General features: G+C 39.0%; 1 long non-coding RNA gene across 1 annotated transcript in view; it reads right to left on the bottom strand.

Annotated features, from left to right (window-relative positions):
- Positions 1 to 16,924, bottom strand: part of LOC118852737 — a 38,545-nt gene extending 21,621 nt beyond the window's left edge. The window contains exons 1-2 of the long non-coding RNA XR_005010622.1: positions 16,714 to 16,924; positions 6,977 to 7,092 (exon numbers count right to left, since the gene is read on the bottom strand). This is a non-coding gene — a long non-coding RNA (uncharacterized LOC118852737). The remainder of the gene's footprint in view (positions 1 to 6,976; positions 7,093 to 16,713) is intronic.
- Between the last annotated feature and the right edge of the window lie 1,391 nt (positions 16,925 to 18,315).

Here is an 18,315-nt window from a genome sequence, read left to right as displayed (position 1 = left end):
ACCATTCTGGAGAGCAATTTGGAACTATGTGAACACCTTCTGATCCAGCAATACCACTACTGTATCCCAAAGAGATTTTTTAAAAGGGAAAGGGGAGGGGAGAGTACCTATTAGTACAAAAATATTTACAGCAGCTCTTTTTGTAGTGGCAAAGAATTCAAAGTGAGGGGATGCCCATCAATTGGGGAATGGCTGAACGAGTTATGGTATATGGTTATAATAGAATATCAGAAATGATGAGGGAGCAGATTTCAGAAAAACCTGGAAAGACTGATATGAACTGATTCAAAATGAACCGAGCAGAACCAAACATTGTACACAGTAATAGGAATACCTTATGACAATCAACTGTGAATGACTTAGCTATTCTCAGCAAAACAATGATCCAAGGCAATTTCAAAGGACCCATGATGAAAATGCTGTTTACCTCCAGAGAAAGAACTGATGGAGTCTGAATGCAAATCGAAGCATACTATTTTTCACTTTCTGTATTTTTTCCATGTTTTTTTTTCCTTTTGTGTCCACGTCTTCTTTCATAACATGATTAATACGGTAATATGTTTTGCATGATTGAACATGTATATTTATATCAAAATGCTTATTGTCTCAAGGAAGAGGAGGTAAGAGAGGGAGAGAAAATCTGGAACTCAAAAAAATTTTTTAAAAAAATGTTAGAAGCTGTCTTTACATGTAACTGGGGAAAAACAAAATATTTTTTTAAAATGCTGAGTCATTGTTCATTCTGGTACATTTTTAGAGTTTGATAGGAATATTTTATGAAATCTGGCTCCTTTTGGTCTTAACATATCTCCATCTTCCTATAGTTTTTTCTCTATATCTTGAAGCATCCATTGTGAAATGTGGGGTGGGAAGAAGAGCTCTGGTGCCCTATTAATCTCCAAGTCATGCTGTGCTGGGTGGACCAGCAACAATAGTCCAAATTTGAGTACAAAAAATATATATAGTTTCACCATCCAGGAAAAGAAGAGAATGAGAAATTTATAGAATATTCAGTGTTACTAATGATCATACCTTAGTTACCCAAAACAAAAAGGAGAAGGGAAATGGTGGACTACAACTGACTCTGAACCCACCATATTTCCAGGGCCTCTAGACTTTTTTGTCCCCTCTTTCCTTTCCAGGACAGATGAAAGGAGAATCACATTTTCACCTTTCACTGAGTACATCTTCACTAAGCCCACTGGTTGCTGGGGAAGGTCTGCAGAGGGAAGAATCCTGTCAAGAAGTCCTTTTGTAAAAAATATTTTTATTTGTTGTAATTAACCAAAATCTGTCTCTCACCCTCCTACTCAAACCCCTCCTTACTACTCCCCAACTGAGAACACAAGAAAAACAAACCCCTTACAAACATCTATAATCAATCAAAATAAAAGTCCACCTTGGCTACATTCGAAAAGTTTTTGTTTTCATTCCTCGTTCTGAGTTCTTTGTTTCTCTATATCCTCATTAGTCCTCTGGAATTCTTGTTGGTCATTACATTGATTAGAGGTTAGCACAGTAGTATTCCATCACATTTATAAACTATAACTTGTTCAATTCACTAATTTATGAGTACCCCCTAAGATTCCCATTTTTGCCACCTCAAAAAGAGCTAGAAATAGTTTTGCATATCCTTACAGTTTGCTTTGCTTAGGCCTGCTCTCTCCCTTAATCTACCCTCCCCTCTAATTTCCCCTTCTCCATTCTCCCCTTTCCTTCCCATTTCCATGTTGAGTGAAATGTATTCCTGTACCCAACTGTGTCTATGTTTAGTCTCACTTCTTCTGACCAGTTCAGATGAGAACTGAGTTGAAGTGTCAGCTACTCTCCCCATCCTTTCCTTTCTGCTTGTATAGATCTCAACTGGTATGCTCTCATTATGTGAGATAATATTTCCTAATCATTGTTCCCCCCCCCTTGCCCCTCAGTATATTCCTTTTTCCTCTCTCTTTCCATTCTTTTCTTAAGATCGTCAAGGCAAAACAAAATCATTCCCACATCTTGTCTAATTAGACTCCTTCTGTGGACCCTTGTGATGATAGGGTTCAGAGGGGGTATATGTATCATCTCCCCATGTTTGAAAATTAGCAGTTAACTCTTTTTTAGTTACACTGTTCATTCATGTCTACCTTTTTATGTGGCTCTTCACTCCTATGTTTGAACTTAAATATTTCTTCAGAATGCTTGGAAGTTCTCTATCCCATTAAATATCCTTTTTCACTCTGTGGCATCATCCTCAGTTTTTCTGGGTAAGCTATTTTTCATCGCAAGCTTATCTGTTGCCTTCTGGAATACTGCATTCCACGTTCTCCTGTCCTTTAGTGGGTGCTAAATCATGTGTAATCTCGTCTATGGCTCCTGTGTACTTGAATTCTTTCACTGTCATTGCTTGCAGTATTTTTCTTTGACCTAGAAGTTGTAAATGTTGGCTATCATGGTCCTGAAAATTTTCACGTAGGGATTTTTTTTTCCGGAGCTAATCGGTGGATTCTTTCTGTTTCCAGTTTGCCATCTGGCTCTAAGAATCTGGGCAGTTTTAAGATTTCTTAAAATATGATGTCTAGGCTCTTTTTTTTCTAATGATTCTTAATTTTTTTCTCCTCAATCTGTTTTCTATGTCAGTTGTTTTTTGTTTGACATACCTTACATTTTCTTCTCTCTTTTAGCCTTAACATTTCTTCTTGCCTCATGGAGTCATTGGCTTCTATTTGGTCCATTTGAATTTTCAGGGTGTTTGTTGCTTGGGCAAACATCTGTAACTCTTGTGCCGAGCTGTAACTTCCTTTTCCAATCTTTCCTTCTGTAGCCCTCATTTTTTTCCATTTTTTTTCCTCAAGCACTCTCATTCTATTTATAAAAACATTTTAAACTCTTTTCCTTGCTTCATCTTTTCCAGGATTCTGGTTGAATTTGTGCTCACACTGTGCTTTCTCTGAGACATTGCTTGTGGATGTTGTGGATTCATTCTCTTTGGCATCTGTGTCTTCAGCATCCCTGCCATGATAATACCTCTTTATAGTGAGGTTCTTTGCTTGTTTGTTCATTCTTCCAGCCCGCTTCCTGACTTCAGACTCGATGTTTGAGTTGAACTCTGCTATATTTCTGGGCTAGTCCTGTTGATGCTTTTTTAGGATATTGAATGTTGTGTAATTCCAGGATCTCAGGGAGATGCTGGGGACCTGCAATCTATTAGTGCTCCCAAAGTGATCTGATCCAGGATAAAGTCTTTTTTCTACCTGCCCCACCCCCAACTCATTGGAGTTCTACAAGATTTGAACCCGGGTTTGTGTCTATGCGAGGATAGAGTATAGCCAGACTCCCCTATCGGCCAGCTATAAATCTTGGTTGGTTCAGAGTTGCAGAATTATAGGCTTCTCTTTGGTCTGTGTTCCCTGCCTTGGTTATTCCTCTGCAGGCTTAGTTAGATGCTGGAAGTGAAATCCTGCTTTGAGTCTAGGGTCTGAGCTAAACTGCTGCTGCTTCTGAATTCCAAACTTCCTCCTTTTTCAGTACTCAGGCCAGGGCCTTCCCACCAAGAACAATGCTTACCACTGGAGAAAGATCCTTTTCTCACTCTGCTCTGGATCTGTGACCCAGACTGGGGTAGTGCATAACAAAGTTGGCATCTGTCCCCATAGCAGTGACTTGATAGACCCCCAGTGGTCTGGTCTAGCTCTTAGGCTTCCTCTTAGCTAGGCATTGGAGTGCTTGGTGTGCTCCTAGCCAGACCCCATCTCCAGTTTCACAGATCTCCTTGTCTACACCTCCTCATGCTGAGGTAGGCTGGACAAAGGGACTCAGTGCCACTTTTTTGCTGGATTTCCCCATTAAGATTCAGTCTGGTGCTATTTCTAGATTGTGGCTCACCACACTGCTTCTTATTTGGAAGTAATGCCATCTTGGCACCGCCTATAGGAAGGTCTTCCTAGAATCAATAGTCCAGGGCCCTGACCACCAAACTAAAAAACTACAATCAGTAAAAGTCAGATTGTTGTTCTTAATAGCTTCTACAAATACCAGTGGTATATTTTTGCAATTATAGGAAAATTAGGTGTACCGCTGATTGTTGTTCAGTCATTTCAGTCATATCCCTCTCTTCATGACCCCATTTGGAGTTTTCTTGGCAAAAATACTGTAGTAGTTTGCCATTTCCTTCTAATTTTACAGATGAGGAACCTGATTACATTGATGTACCACTGATTACATTTGTGCAAATCAAATGAATCTCTCCATCTCCCTTAATTTAACTATGTTTGTATGTGAATGTGTTTGTCTGCTTCACTCTGAGTTACTAACCTTTCTATTTTTTTTTTTGCCTGTCACTTGGTCTCTTTTCCCTCCTCCAATTTCTTTCTTTATCCCTTTCTTTTTCTTGTTTGTTGTTTTTCCCTTAACTAGTCATATTACAGAATTGAAGTCTTTTTAAAAATTGTTATATTAACTGAATATCCTGCTAAAGCCCAACTCTAATACCTCATCATGATTTAGAAGTGACCTCCCCCCAGCCCCACTGGTTTCCGAAGGCTATTCCCAGAAGACTACACATTTTAGAAAGTCCTTCCAAATTGGAAAAGTCTCTGAGTATGGGTCCAAGAATAGACTATGAACTATGAATCTGTTGACTAGAGTATTAGCCTAGCTAGGTTCAGAGAGACTCATCAGCAGAGTTTTGGCCACTATGCAATAATAATTTTTAGTTATTTATTTTTGCCAAAGAACTGTTTGCTAAGACATAGAAGGATTTGCTAAGCCACCTTCACTAATGAAGAGAGAATCAGAGCATTCATCCTAGAAGTACTGAAATATAATCAAATAAAGTTTTGCACTATCCTCTCACTCTGAAAAGCGGAGACATAGAATATTTTCATATATTTCTGCAAACTAATAATTAGTCATAGGATGATGGATTTGGAGGCTGCACAGTCTGGTGGAAAGAGAAGAGGAATTGGTCAAGGGACTAAGGTTCAGATCCCATATCTGCCAATTACTATTGGTGGGACCTTGGGCCAGTTGCTCATTCTCTCCAGACCTCAATTTCCCCACATCTAAAATGCGGGGCTTGTATTGACTTCTAAAGTGACCTTGGGTGACCTCTAAGGTCCCTTCCAGTTGGAATCCTCAGATAATCTAGTCCCACCCCTTCCTTTTACAAATTAGGAAAATAAGACCCAGGTCTCACTAAGACTTGACCAAGGTCACATACATAGTAAAATTCAAATATGGGATTTGAACCACATCCTTTAATTCCAAATCCAGGGCTCTTTCCACTTTGATGACCTGTGATTGTATCTGTACTGATATTCTTTGAATAGAAGAATGTCATAAATATGACTTTATAAAAGGTCATTGAGAAGGGCTATGACTTGAAAATTCATCATTGGGCAGCCATCCTAGTGACAAGCCTCTCTGAACTTCGCTATATTGATCCTACATCAAGCATACTTGCTTCATGTTCAAAGTCTTTCCAACTTGGTAGAGCCTGACAGTGGTTTTACTCCATTAGCCAAGTTTTTGGGAACCCAAGGTCCCTTGTATGGCACCAACAACACCAACATTAGCCAAATTAAACTGCCTTCAACTTACAGAATCATGAAATATTAAAATGTGCCATTTAAAGAGGCAAGTCCAAAAATAACTACCATATTGAAGTGTTTTCTCATTTTTTCCTCTGTGCTTCTTTTGTCTCCCCACCTAGACTGGAAACCTCTGGAGGGCCAGAACTGCTTCTACATCCCCACACTGAATCTATAGCATAGCGCCATGCTTATACGAAAGCTCTAGAGCCAAAGCATGTATCATGGTCATGAAAACACTTATTTTTTTCCACATAAAGCAAGCAGAATTAATCATGGATGTGGTCCAAGTCAACTAAATGGCCAGACTTTGTCAGTTTGGAGGTTTTCCCAGGACAAGTAACAGTATTATCTACAGGGGAGACCAGAGGATCATAGAGTTGCTCATCCAACCCTTCATTCTACTCGTGAAGAAATCCAGACCCAGAGAGATCAAATGACTTGTCCAATGTAGTCTGAGGTAGCCTGTGGCTGATACAGGCTTTGAACACTGGTCCTGTGACTCCAAGTCCAAGATTCTTTCCGCTTTACCATATGAAGGATTACTGCATTTACTATCCTGGCTTATTTCACAATGATACCATTTTGCACATTATACTCCCTCATCTTTTCAAGAGTCAATTTGGGGGCAGCCAGGTAGCACGGTGGATAGACCATTGGCACTGCAGACAGGAGGACCTGAGTTCAAATATGACCTCAGACACTATCTGTGAGACCCTGGGCAAGTCATTTTTCCTTGATTACCCCCAAAACTTTAAAAAAAGAGTCAATTTGACTAGGAAACATCACATATTTGAATTTTTAAATAGTATGCTTGTGTGTATGCTGACATTTTTAAGAAATAATATGATTTTAATTATTGAAATAAGGAAAAGAATTTAGACAGATAATTTTTTGTGTTTGATTTTATCAAACAGAAAAATAGAGGTTTAAAATATCCAGGGAATGAACTTTAAAATGTGATGTGACTTGTCTTCACTAAGTGCTAACATATAAATAGGATCAAAAGGACATTAAAAAGAAACAATAGCTCTACCAGGAGTGCTTCTCAGTTCTACTAGGACCTAATTATTATTTTACCACTGGAAAGTATCTCTCTGAAACCAAATGTAGTCATCTAATGATTTAACTAGAATTCAATGATTCAAATATTGAGATACATGACAGATACATGATTCTCCTCGGCAGCATATTATCAATATTATTTACATCACCATGTAAACATTTTGTCATTTGATTACCTATGTTCATTTTTAATGCATCAACATAATATGCAACATAAAGCATGAAAGAATAACTCCTCAGAAACATAGACTAAACATAGAAACTGTATAATAATTGCATACATAATTGGTATCGCATGTTCTTTAGGACCCACTTATTTCAACAATGCTGCAACTCACCACTGCTTGTGTTGTTACTCATCTATAGGAAATGGTCTTAAGTTATCAGCTTCATACATGAGGTGTCATAGTGAGATCTGAGACAGTCCTGCTGATGTAAGTTTCTAACTCTAGCCCTAAAGATAAAAAAGATACACATGCTTAGTTTCATCACCTAAACAGGAATTTTATTCCAAATAGGAAAGGAAAAAAGTCAAGCAAACTGCATTGAGTCCAAATGTCAACACTAACAAACACTCTCTAAGTCAGTAAATGGGATGCTTTGAAATATCTTTACACTGAGGTAAAAGCTGCGAATTTTTTAGTTTCTGGTGTAAGTCCACACAAAATAATATGATGATGACTGATATTTGGGTGGCTCTTTTATATTCATAAGTTGCTTCAGATACTTTATTTGATTTGATAATGGCATTTGAAAATATTAAGAATTTTTTGGCCAGGCAGTAAACATCAAATATTTAAAAAGTTATCAATCTTAAGATATTATACATACATATATATAACACAATACATATGTATGTATATATGTGTGTATATATGTGCATTGTATATGTGTATATATGCATGTGTTTACATATGTTGTATTATGTTGTGTATTCATGCATGTGCATACGTATATATGTATATATACATATCGTGTGTGTATATGCGTGTGTGTGTGTGTGTGGTGGAAAGGGTAGTAAATTTGGGATAATAGGTCCTGAGTTTCAATTCTGGCAATGCCAATTACTATGTATATAACCTTTTTGAGTCTCACTTTCTTTTGATGTAAATAAGAGGGTTTAAAAGGATCAGACTCAATGACTTTCAAGGTATATAGATATATGATTCTCTAGAGCAGGTCTGACCAAGTCACTACTTTAATTAAATAAACTCCAGTGGTCCCCAAGTACCAAGGATCAAATGTAACATACTCTTCATCACCTGAATCCTTCCTACTTTTTGGGTGTTCTTACATCTCACTCTTTACACTGACCTCCCTCACTGGGCCTCACATGATCTACAATCCTCTATTTCCCTTCCTTTGCACTGGCTTATATAATCCTAACCAGAAAAGAGTTCTATCTTTGCAGACATCTCATCTCCTCTTAGGTTCCCTGATTTTCTTCAAGATTCACCTTCTGCAGGAGACCTTTCCCGAGTCTCCTGGCTATATTAGCACCTTCCCCTCATAGATTACTATCCAAGGCACCATATGTATCTTGTATATATCTAGATATTCACAAGTTGTCTCTCTCATTAGCATGCGAGCTACTATAGGTCAGGGACTAGTTTTTTGTTTATTTGTGTAACAGGGAACTGGATAGGACCATCAATTATGATCATTTGCAGGAAACTCATCTGAAGCAACTATTTCCTATCTGCTAACCACACAGGGAAGCAAGCAAAATGGAGAAGAAACAGAGTGGCTGCTGAGAAAGAAGTGGGTGTGCATTTGAAAGGCACTAATCAGCTAAGGCTCTCTCTTCCTCTATCCCTGCTGCATTACATAAGCCTCTGGATGGGAAGGAGCCTTTAGCTCTGTGTCCCCACCTGGTTAGCCATGTGGCCTAGGAACATGGGCTTCTGTTCTTTTCCTCTGAAATTATTCTTTTCTTCTCTCAAGTGAAAGAATATCGGACTAGCTCACAACACCATGAGCTTCAAAAGGCTGGGAGAATAAAGCATCAGACTTAGGAGCTGGAAGCAATTGCAACTCCTGATAGAAACTAAACCTCGTGAGATTCAAAGTCCCAAATAAACTGCTTGACCCAGCATAGCGAGGTATTAAAGGTAGCCAATAGGAAGCAAAAACAAATCACCCGTTGGCTATGCTGCATTGAGAAGTGAACTGGTGAGACCAATGTTTATAGAAGCTACTTTTACATTTGACTCCATTCTCCCTAGGGACCAACACGGTAAATGGGAGTATGCCACCAAGCACTGGGGAGAAATGTTTGAATTCTTTTCTTGCTCTCTCTCTTAATAAATACCCCTTTTTAAAAGCTAGTTGATGTTATTTGGCTAAATTACACAGAAGTGTTAACCACTGGTAAATAATATTAGAAAGAACATATTAGAATAAAGGCTTGAGCATTAGGAAGATACATGCCTTCTAGGTTACCAGTAGAATAGAGGTTCCCAGACTTATTTGACCTACCACTTCCTTTAAAAAAAACCCAACAACTCAGTGCCCCACTGGAAATCTACTTTCTTTAACTCTTTAATGGCTTAAAAATTTGCATCATTTCAAAAAAAATAAAATTTAAATGATGCATCTTCAATTTAATAATTTATTGTAAATTTGTAGTTTTTTTCCCTGCACTATAATTTTGATGATGCAATATTGCATCATGTAATGGCTTAAAAATTTGCATCATTTCAAAAAAAATAAAATTTAAATGATGCATATTCAATTTAATAATTTATTGTAAATTTGTAGTTTTTTTCCCTGCACTATAATTTTGATGATGCAATATTGCATCATATAACCATATAGTATCCTATTGTGAAAAAGTTACATGTATACGTTCCTGCCAATACATGCTGGGCTTCCCAACAATGCGCCACCTGCTCACTTGCCAACACTTGCTTCTTAAGACCTGTCAGCAGACTTGACCACTTCTGGGTTATAACTGGCATTTTGTGTGTTTATTTGGAAAATAATGTAATCACTACAACTTTTACTTTGCTATACCACAAGTGAAACATGTACAGAAGGTTTTTCAAAATTTTCTTATCTTCTCTTCTTCCGTATTCTTCACCCATCCCCTTACTTTTATTCAATACCCCTCAATTGCACCAAAGACTACTACTGCTCCCCTGTATCATTCCAGCTCCCCCCAGGGAATGGTATCACCCACTTTGGGAACCTATGGTGCTAGAATCTTGAAGGTGAGCTGTAGCCAACCTCACTCTGGGAATCCAACCTGATAGTGTATATTTAATTCAAAAGAGTTAAGTTAAGAGTCTGTTAGCATCATGCCTTGCATAAAATGATCATTTAATAAATACTTGTTGACTGACAGATTAACTACTCCATGAGTTAAGTGGGGCATATTTATAGGAAGCTACTACACTAGGCTGTTTTTCAGTGAAGGAAGGTCCCACAAAAGAGTTGGAAAGATGTACTTTACTTTCCTACATGGCCACTGGAGAGTACCCAATCAAATGGTTTAAACTTAACTGTATACAATGCACCTTTAAAATAAGCAATTATTCCACAAATGCCTCTAAGGAGGCTTAACGGTCTTTCTCCTGTTCAAAGGCTCCATTTTCATCCCTAAAAGAAGAGTGGAATCATGATTTCTGAAGGTTTATAAGGCTTGCATCACAGAGATACGATGAAACAAGAACGCTGGGAACAGTTGATGTCAACATATTACAGATCCATTATATTAGTTGCTCTATAAAAATCTTCACAGAAGTAAGTACAGAAATTCTTTATGTCCAGGGCCTACTTTTAAAATGCCAACTTGATTTTCCACTTGACTACTAAAGAGATAGAACTAGATTCAGAGTTAAAAGACATGGCTCTAAGCTCCACGTCCTGTCTGCTATCACTTGTCTGACCTTGAGAAAACCTCATCGTCTTCATTTCCTCAAAATGAGGAAGGTTAGACAAAATTAGCTTATTTGAGCTCCATCTTGCTACTGTTCTAATGGTCATCTCACCATTTAAGGCATATAACAATACCTCTTCTCAAGGCCTACTCCAGGGCCTCATCATGTCCTGGATTCTAATATTGGATTTTGGAAGGTTGAGCTATTGAAGGGTAACTCTAACTAGTCAGGCAGGTCAACTCTTAAGAGAAAAGGTACAGAGGGCCTGAAACCTAACTCAGGAGAAGGAAAGGCATATTTAAGTGGACAAAATCACCAACCTCTCAACCTATCAGAAGTAATTACAAAACTGTAGCAATAAAACAATTAAAAAGCAGACAAATGTTTTACGGTTCTTTTGTATTGAAAACTGATCACTTAAAGAGGAACAACAAATAGCTTATGGTTTGATCAAAATTAATATATTTGGCAAATGACTTGGAATTTCCTTATGCAAATATAGATACCTACATGTAAATGTTACATACATATGGGTATATGTAGCTTGTATATGTATGTGTAACCCAGGCTTGTGCAGTCTTCCTAACAAGAAGGCACCCTGAAGGGCCTTTGGAATATATCTAGATTGCCTAACATGGAGGTCTCTGCATTCCCTACCACATGAGTAGGATAGCTTCCTTTGATTGCCAGAGATGGTTGTGTTTTTTTTTTTCTGCCACTCTGTGCTCTTCCAGAAGAAGATCCCAGTTCACTCATAACAGATACTATGAACTGAACCGGTGAGAAGGGAAGAACTTCTTTCTCCTGCTCTCTTTCTCTTACCCTGGCTCTGAGAAATGGGCTTCAGGGTGTTTGTTTCTGTTCTGTATGATTTGTCCTCAGTTTCAGGTGCTGGAGGTGGTCCTCACAGCACTAGAGTCTAAGCCATGGTGACCTTGGAGACAGGATTGTAGGTGAGATGATGTAGCCAGCCAGCCTGACTCAGTAGCCCAGAGAAGCCAAGGCACTTGGGAATCGAGACTGATCAGTATTTTGGACTTAGAACTCAGATTGTGCTTTATATGACTCAAACCAAGCTATGAATCTCATTCCCTACTAATCCCCAGAGACTGCGGTGGTTTAGGGGGCAAGAGGATTTTGGTTCCTATGTGTTGGGAGAGTAAATTCACATATTTGTGCTTGTATCTTTTGATGTAAATATTTCCATATGAAAGCTATTCTGACAGTGACCAAATAGAACTGGGTGCAGGGATCACCCCTACCATTGAGGGAACAACACTGGTGGGTGCTACAGTCATTTGCAGAGAGCCTCGTTATTGTTGTTGTTGAGTCATTTTTCAGTCATGTCCAACTCTTCATGACCCCATTTGGGGTTTTCTTGGCAAAGATACTGGAGTGGTTTGCCGTTCCCTTCTCCATCTCATTTTACAGATGAGGAAACTGAGGCAAACAGGGTTAAATAACTTGCCCAGAGTCACACAGTGTCCAAGACCAGATTTGAACTCAGAAAGATGAGTCTCTTGACTTCAAGGCCAGTACTCTAGCCATTGCACCATCCAGCTGCCCTTCGCAGATAGCTGTTAGGCTAGCCCAGATACTCAAAAAATCCCTTTCAGATACTAGAGAACCCTGGAGGAGGAATGAAATCTAATCCACTTGACCTTCCAGGTAGTGAGAGCCACAGTAGTCAACATTACATATGTGTGTAGACACATATGTATATAGATATAGGCATATACAAATTCTATGAATGTAGATCAGGACCTGCCCTAAAATGTTATTTTACAGAGTTATCCAAGGTACTGAGAGATTAATTAGCTTGCATGAGGTCACACATCAAGTACGGGTTGAATGCAGGTCTTCCTGACTCCAACACCAACTCTCTATCCATGACACCACATCGCCTATTATGAATATAGAATGTGAATATCGAACAAAAATGGATTTGGAAATATCTCAAAGTTTGGTAGCCCCAGTACTTAATGTTATTTTCTTTCAAAAAATAAACATGTAGCATAACTTGTCATCTGTGTCAGCCTTAGTGACTCACCATAGACCTTTATAACGCCAAAAAACAATATTCCAAAGACACAAGGGTACCATGATTTGTTACTAATAAGCATCTCTCCCTTGCCCATCTTCTCCAAACTTGGACTGATTCTCTGAAAAATTTTCCCCCATCAATGCCCAATCCCATATGTAGTAGACCCTCTGGGACTATTCTCCCAACCTGTACTTGCACTGAAAGGTTGGATCCCCAAAGGAGGCTATAGCCTTAAGTCTCATGTGTCAGCCTGTGGGACTTAGCCCACTACTATAACCCAAGAGTTCCCACTAGGACGCTTTCAACAATTCTAATCAGAATCGCCAGGGCTAGTTTTCTCTTGAATACATCCATAGCTAGCAATCTTCTCTGATGCTAGAGGTCACCATCCTTGAAGCTACTTCTGCCTCTCTGTATACCATCTACCTGGCACAGATGTCCTTGAGTCTTGCTGGATACTGTTTGCCTCTCACCTCTCTGCTTCAAAGCTACATGGCCAATGGATGGGGAGGCCAGACAAATCCCTTCACCCCAAGAGCAATGCTAATGCTGCTTAAGAACCAATAAACTCTCTCTAGGGCATATCTATTTAAAGCCCTTCAAAGGAATGTCCAGTTTTTGCTTTACAATGAGGCTGCTTTTTAAAATTCTATCAGAGAAAGGGGTTTACACTTCATAAACTGATTCACACTTCGTGGTATGGCCATAACTAATGTAATACTTTGCTGTCAGGCAGCAAACATTTGTTAAATACCTATCCTGTGCCAGGCACCTTGCTGAGCACTGAGGACACAAAGAAAGGCAAAAACAGGCCCTGTCCTCAAGAAGTTCACATTCTAATAGAGGAAACAACATGCAAACAACTATGTACATACAAGATTTATCTAAATTAAATAGGAAGTAATCTCAGAGGAAGGGCTGGGATTAAATCTTGTGACTACATCAACTGAGTTGAGAGGAAGGATGCAAATTGCATCCCCTCTCCCATTCACACAGATGGAACTACAGTAAGTATGTATAGAAAAATGTTGTGTTATGTTTGCGTGTCTCTGTGTTTTGAAGAAGAGGTAATGAAGGAGACTGCAGCAAATGCATTTTTCCATTTAATGGCAGAAGATACTTTTTTCTTCTTTCTTGCACAAATAAATATTTCCATTTCCAACTAAGAGTATGAGAAATTATTAAAGAGGGAATAGTGATACTGAAAAGAAATAGATACTCATTTTTGGTTTGTTTTCTTTCCTATTTAGTTCAATGACCTCTGTTCATTCATTTTTCCTTAGTGCTCTAATGACATGGCAAACATAAAAAATAAAAAGACAGGAAGGAAATCATTCCATTTTCACATTTTTGCATTCCACTGAAAGTCCTTCAACTGAAAAGGTGACCCAATGACAGAACAGGAACAGAAAGCGAGGATGGGTATGATCCCACTTAACGAAGAAATCTCTTAAGTTGTCTTTTATTATTCATCGTCAAGGTAAGCTTTTGAATTAGCTTATAAAAGAAAAAATTAATCTGCACTGAACTTACATCAAAGACAATATATGCCTTCAAACTTTAGATGAAATTTAAATTAGCAGAGACGGCCAAATTGTTCTTGCTTCTTATGTTCCTAAAGGATATGCTGACCTAAGAAATCTGACGGCGCTTACTTGTATTTAAAATATATGCACACAGGACACTACGGTATCTTTGATCAACCAACAGTTTCTTTTAACCCTGCAAATTACTGAGCACATTACAAAACGATTAAATAATAATGGCTTCAGACATGCCAGACAAGAATAGAGAAAATACGCTCAACCCTCTGGGATCTGCTCACAAACATCTTCCAGCCAACACACACATATACCTCTCAGCAACAGAAACACTGTATCAAGTACAAACATCAAGCGAGAAGGAGCTGAATTTTCCATAATAAACATTTTCTTGCTCCCTGCCTGCAACATTTCTTTCCTGGAATGGACTAAAAAAAATTTCAAGAAGAAGACTGGCCAATTAAACCTGTTCTGCAACAAGAAGATGGAGGGATGCAATATTAAGAAAGCCTGACAGCTTTTCAGCACCCTTCCTAAGTCACATACCAACCACCTTTGTCATCTGCTTTTCAATTCCCATTATGGAGCAGAAAAAAAGCTCAGTTGCTCAGTGTGATGAAATGAGTCAGTATTTATGCCAGTTATATAAACATAATTAAAGTGCACAGGATGCATACTAGAGACAGCCAAAATTGCTGCACATGACCCCCAAAGTCCCTGAAAATCCAAAGGTGGAGGCAAGCCTGTGCACTCATTCATCTTTCCTTTTCCCTCTAAAGCAGGGCCCCATAACCTTTGTGTGTATTATGGACCCCTCTGGCAGTCATTCTGGTGAAACCTTGGGACCCTTTCTCAGAATAATGTTTTTGAATGTATAAAATAAAACAAATGTGATTACAGAAGAAACCAATTAGTCTTAGAGTCATCAAAATAGTTTTTGTACAAGTTCACACCCCATGTTAAGAACCTCTGCTTTAATGCAAATAAATTTCCCTGAGTCAGAATGATAACAATTTAATGTTTAAAAAACATTTTAAAAACAATTTAACAATTTAAACCATCCCAGGGGGTATTGGACAGGCCCATCATGTCTTATCCTGTTGAGTTTGGTTATCAGCCCTCTACCATAATTCTGTAACCATCAGAGTTGGAGTGGAAGTGGAAAGGATAATGGGACCATGAATACATGATGTCTATCTAGTGTATTTTCTTTCAAATATTCCCCTTTGCCCATTTGGTTAAAATCTGACCTCCAAAACCACCTTCCTTTGCCTGTATGCAATGTTTTTCTCAAAGTTAGAGTCAACAAACCAGAGGAAGAAAAGGCTGCATTAAAGAAGCAGTGAGCTTCTGCTGTGGAAGTCCTTGTAAACAGTTTACTTCTCTAGCAAGATTACAGGGTCCTAGGAAGACATCTATAAGAGAGAAAAGGGAAAAATCCCAACCCTCATTCTTTTGATATGAAAAGAAGAGAAACTTTTTAAAAATCTAATTCTTTCCTAATTTCTGCAACATTTATTGGCCAAAGGTTTTCCAAGATATGAATATATATACATAAATATATATGTATGTGTGTGTTATATGTATGTACATTTGTATACACATATAAGTATATATGTATATATTGCTGCAGTCACAAATAACTGTTGGATCCTGACAGATTTACTGCAATCCACACCACCACTGAGTTTACATTTGGGTAGGCAGTGGGGTTGTTTTGCTTTCCTGACAGCATCTGAGCCTTCTAAGGGTCATGCTATTCTAGCACATACCTAAAGAAACCTTGTGATGAAGAATGCATCTTGCTATACTGAAGAATCATTTGCTTCGCTGAATCCCTGACCTGTGCACCTGAAATTGCAGTGATTCTGATTATCTCCTAATGGAGTCTCTCACCTTTCTCCTTTCCCTTGCCCAAATCTCTCCCAGAATCTCTATACAAGGACAATACCATTACTTTCCAACAAGCAAGTAGGAGAGAGACAGAGACACAGAGAGAGATTGGGGAGAAATGCAATGGAGAGCTAGAACTAGCTAGATGGATGGATAGGTAGATAGAAATAATATACGTTTGTGTATGTCTATGTATGGCTAATATTTATCTTCTTACTATATACAGTGTACATTTGGAAGGATTTAAGTTACATTATCCCAGTAAATATATGGTAAACATTGTTTAAAGCCATGGTTTTATTTCCTAAAAATATGCATCAATTTCAGAGGGAAGGCTGAGCATCTCCCAACCATTTCCATACATCAGCTCTATGACTCCTTCCTTTCCTGTCACAGAAAGGCCTTCCGCTTCTCCTCCCATACCCTCTCTTCTTACCCCAAAGAGAAATGCTTCAACACACCCAAGTACAGGAAAAGATACTCCTCTGACCATAGATTGTCCCAACTTGCTGTCTTCTTGCATCCCCAATGTTTTACCTCATTATCCCAGTTTTCCCCCACCCCAGCTTCTTCTCCAACCCATCTCCCTACCAGTAGCAATCAGCAGTTATCACCGTACCCTGCAAAGACACAAACATACACAAGGCACACGACAACAACAACAACAAACAATAGCAACGACAAATCATCATGACCCCAAATGAGCAGTCACCTACCATGCCGTGCCTGAGAATTAGGATCCTGGTCCAGCACTGTTTGCACCATCAAGTGAATCCCTACTTGCTTCTCATAACCACATTCCAAACTGGAATGAGGAAGGGCTTCTTTGGGGATTGGGGAATTGTTTAGAATTAATGATAAGAAGGTGATTTCCAGAAAATGCAATCTTAAAATTCTTCAGGCCCCAGAAATTGGAGGTAAAGCAATTTGCAAAAAAAAAAGAAAAGAAAAAAAGAAAGAAAAGAAAAAGGAAAAAAGGAAAAAGAAAAAAATGAGCTTGTAGCAAGTATCACCCTTAAAATCAAAATAAAAGGAAGGGGGGAGGGAGAAAAAAAAAGAAGAGTGCTTGCTGAATCACCCTCTTTCACTGCTTGGAAACCATTGTGCAGCGTGATGCTGCCTGTACCATTGTGGAACCTACCAGAGGCAAGGGACAGAAGGCTTGGGGAATGGGGTTGCTATAGCAACTGAAAGGAGCACATGTGACGTCAAAGCTCATAGAGGTCTCAGGAGGGATTGGGGGGCGGAAGGGAGGGGGAAAGATAGAGAGCCAGAGAAAGAAAAAAAAAGTCTGATCTGTGGCTACAGCTACTGTATTTTCTAGTGGACACTGTGGACCAAAGCCAGGACAAAATGCAAAGACATAATTCCTGTGGCAAAAAATACCAGCAATTCTGAAAGCAGGTTTTCTGGTCTGCACAGTTTGGTCATATGCCTCCCTCCATGCAGCTCTGTCTCTCTCTCTCTCCCCTCTTATTTGCATTGCCTTTCTACTCCTCAGGGCAATCAGGGATAAACAGAGAAGGACCAACGCACCATTTAAAAACCATATTCCATCTTTGTTCCTCTACTCATTCAGCTGATCACAAAGAATAGGGAGGGAGACATTCTTTGTCCAGAAAGGTGCCGACAAGGAAAGGATTCTAACAACCCCAGCACAGATGCCATCTTTCAAGCCACCGCTTGGAACAAGGGTGTAAATTTTTTTTCCCTCTGTTTCTTATTACTCTTTCAAAAAATATATTGGTTTTGTTTCCTATTTCCAAACTCTATAATTAGTGCATGGGCAAAAATTGCTGACATTTGAGCTACCGGATGTTGATTTCGTTTTCAGAGATTCCTCTGAGATACAAACAATAAAAGGTGTTCACCTTGTCAGTGTTCTACTAGCGTCCTGGCCTTTAGGGGAAGAGAAAGGCAGACTGGCTGCAGCAGTGGCAAAGGTTTTTTTCTTTTCCTTTTCTGGGGAGGGGGGGCGGGGGCGGTGTTGGAGGTGGAGAATGGGGGGAGGGGGTGGACAAGGGGACGGGATCTTGGATTTCATTGGTGCCGGGAACTCTGAGGGAGGAAACTCCTGAGCTGATGCGGTTCTGCACCTGCTCTGCAGCTGAAGTCTTAGAAAAATGCCCAGAGCACTTCTAAAACCCGTGAAAAGGGTTATATCTTGCAATATTAGCAGAGGAATTTATACTTAACAATAACAACAATCATGGAATTTGTAGAGCTTTTGAAGGTTTGCCAAGCACTTTACAAACATTATCCCACTTTATCCTCACAACAACCCTGAGAGATACTTGCTATTACTGTATTTGTTACAA

This window comes from Trichosurus vulpecula, chromosome 6 (assembly GCF_011100635.1).
Source record: "Trichosurus vulpecula isolate mTriVul1 chromosome 6, mTriVul1.pri, whole genome shotgun sequence".
NCBI classification, from domain to species: domain Eukaryota; kingdom Metazoa; phylum Chordata; class Mammalia; order Diprotodontia; family Phalangeridae; genus Trichosurus; species Trichosurus vulpecula.
The sequence above is the reverse complement of the archived record's forward strand: the minus strand, read 5'-3'. Positions and strand labels throughout refer to the sequence as shown.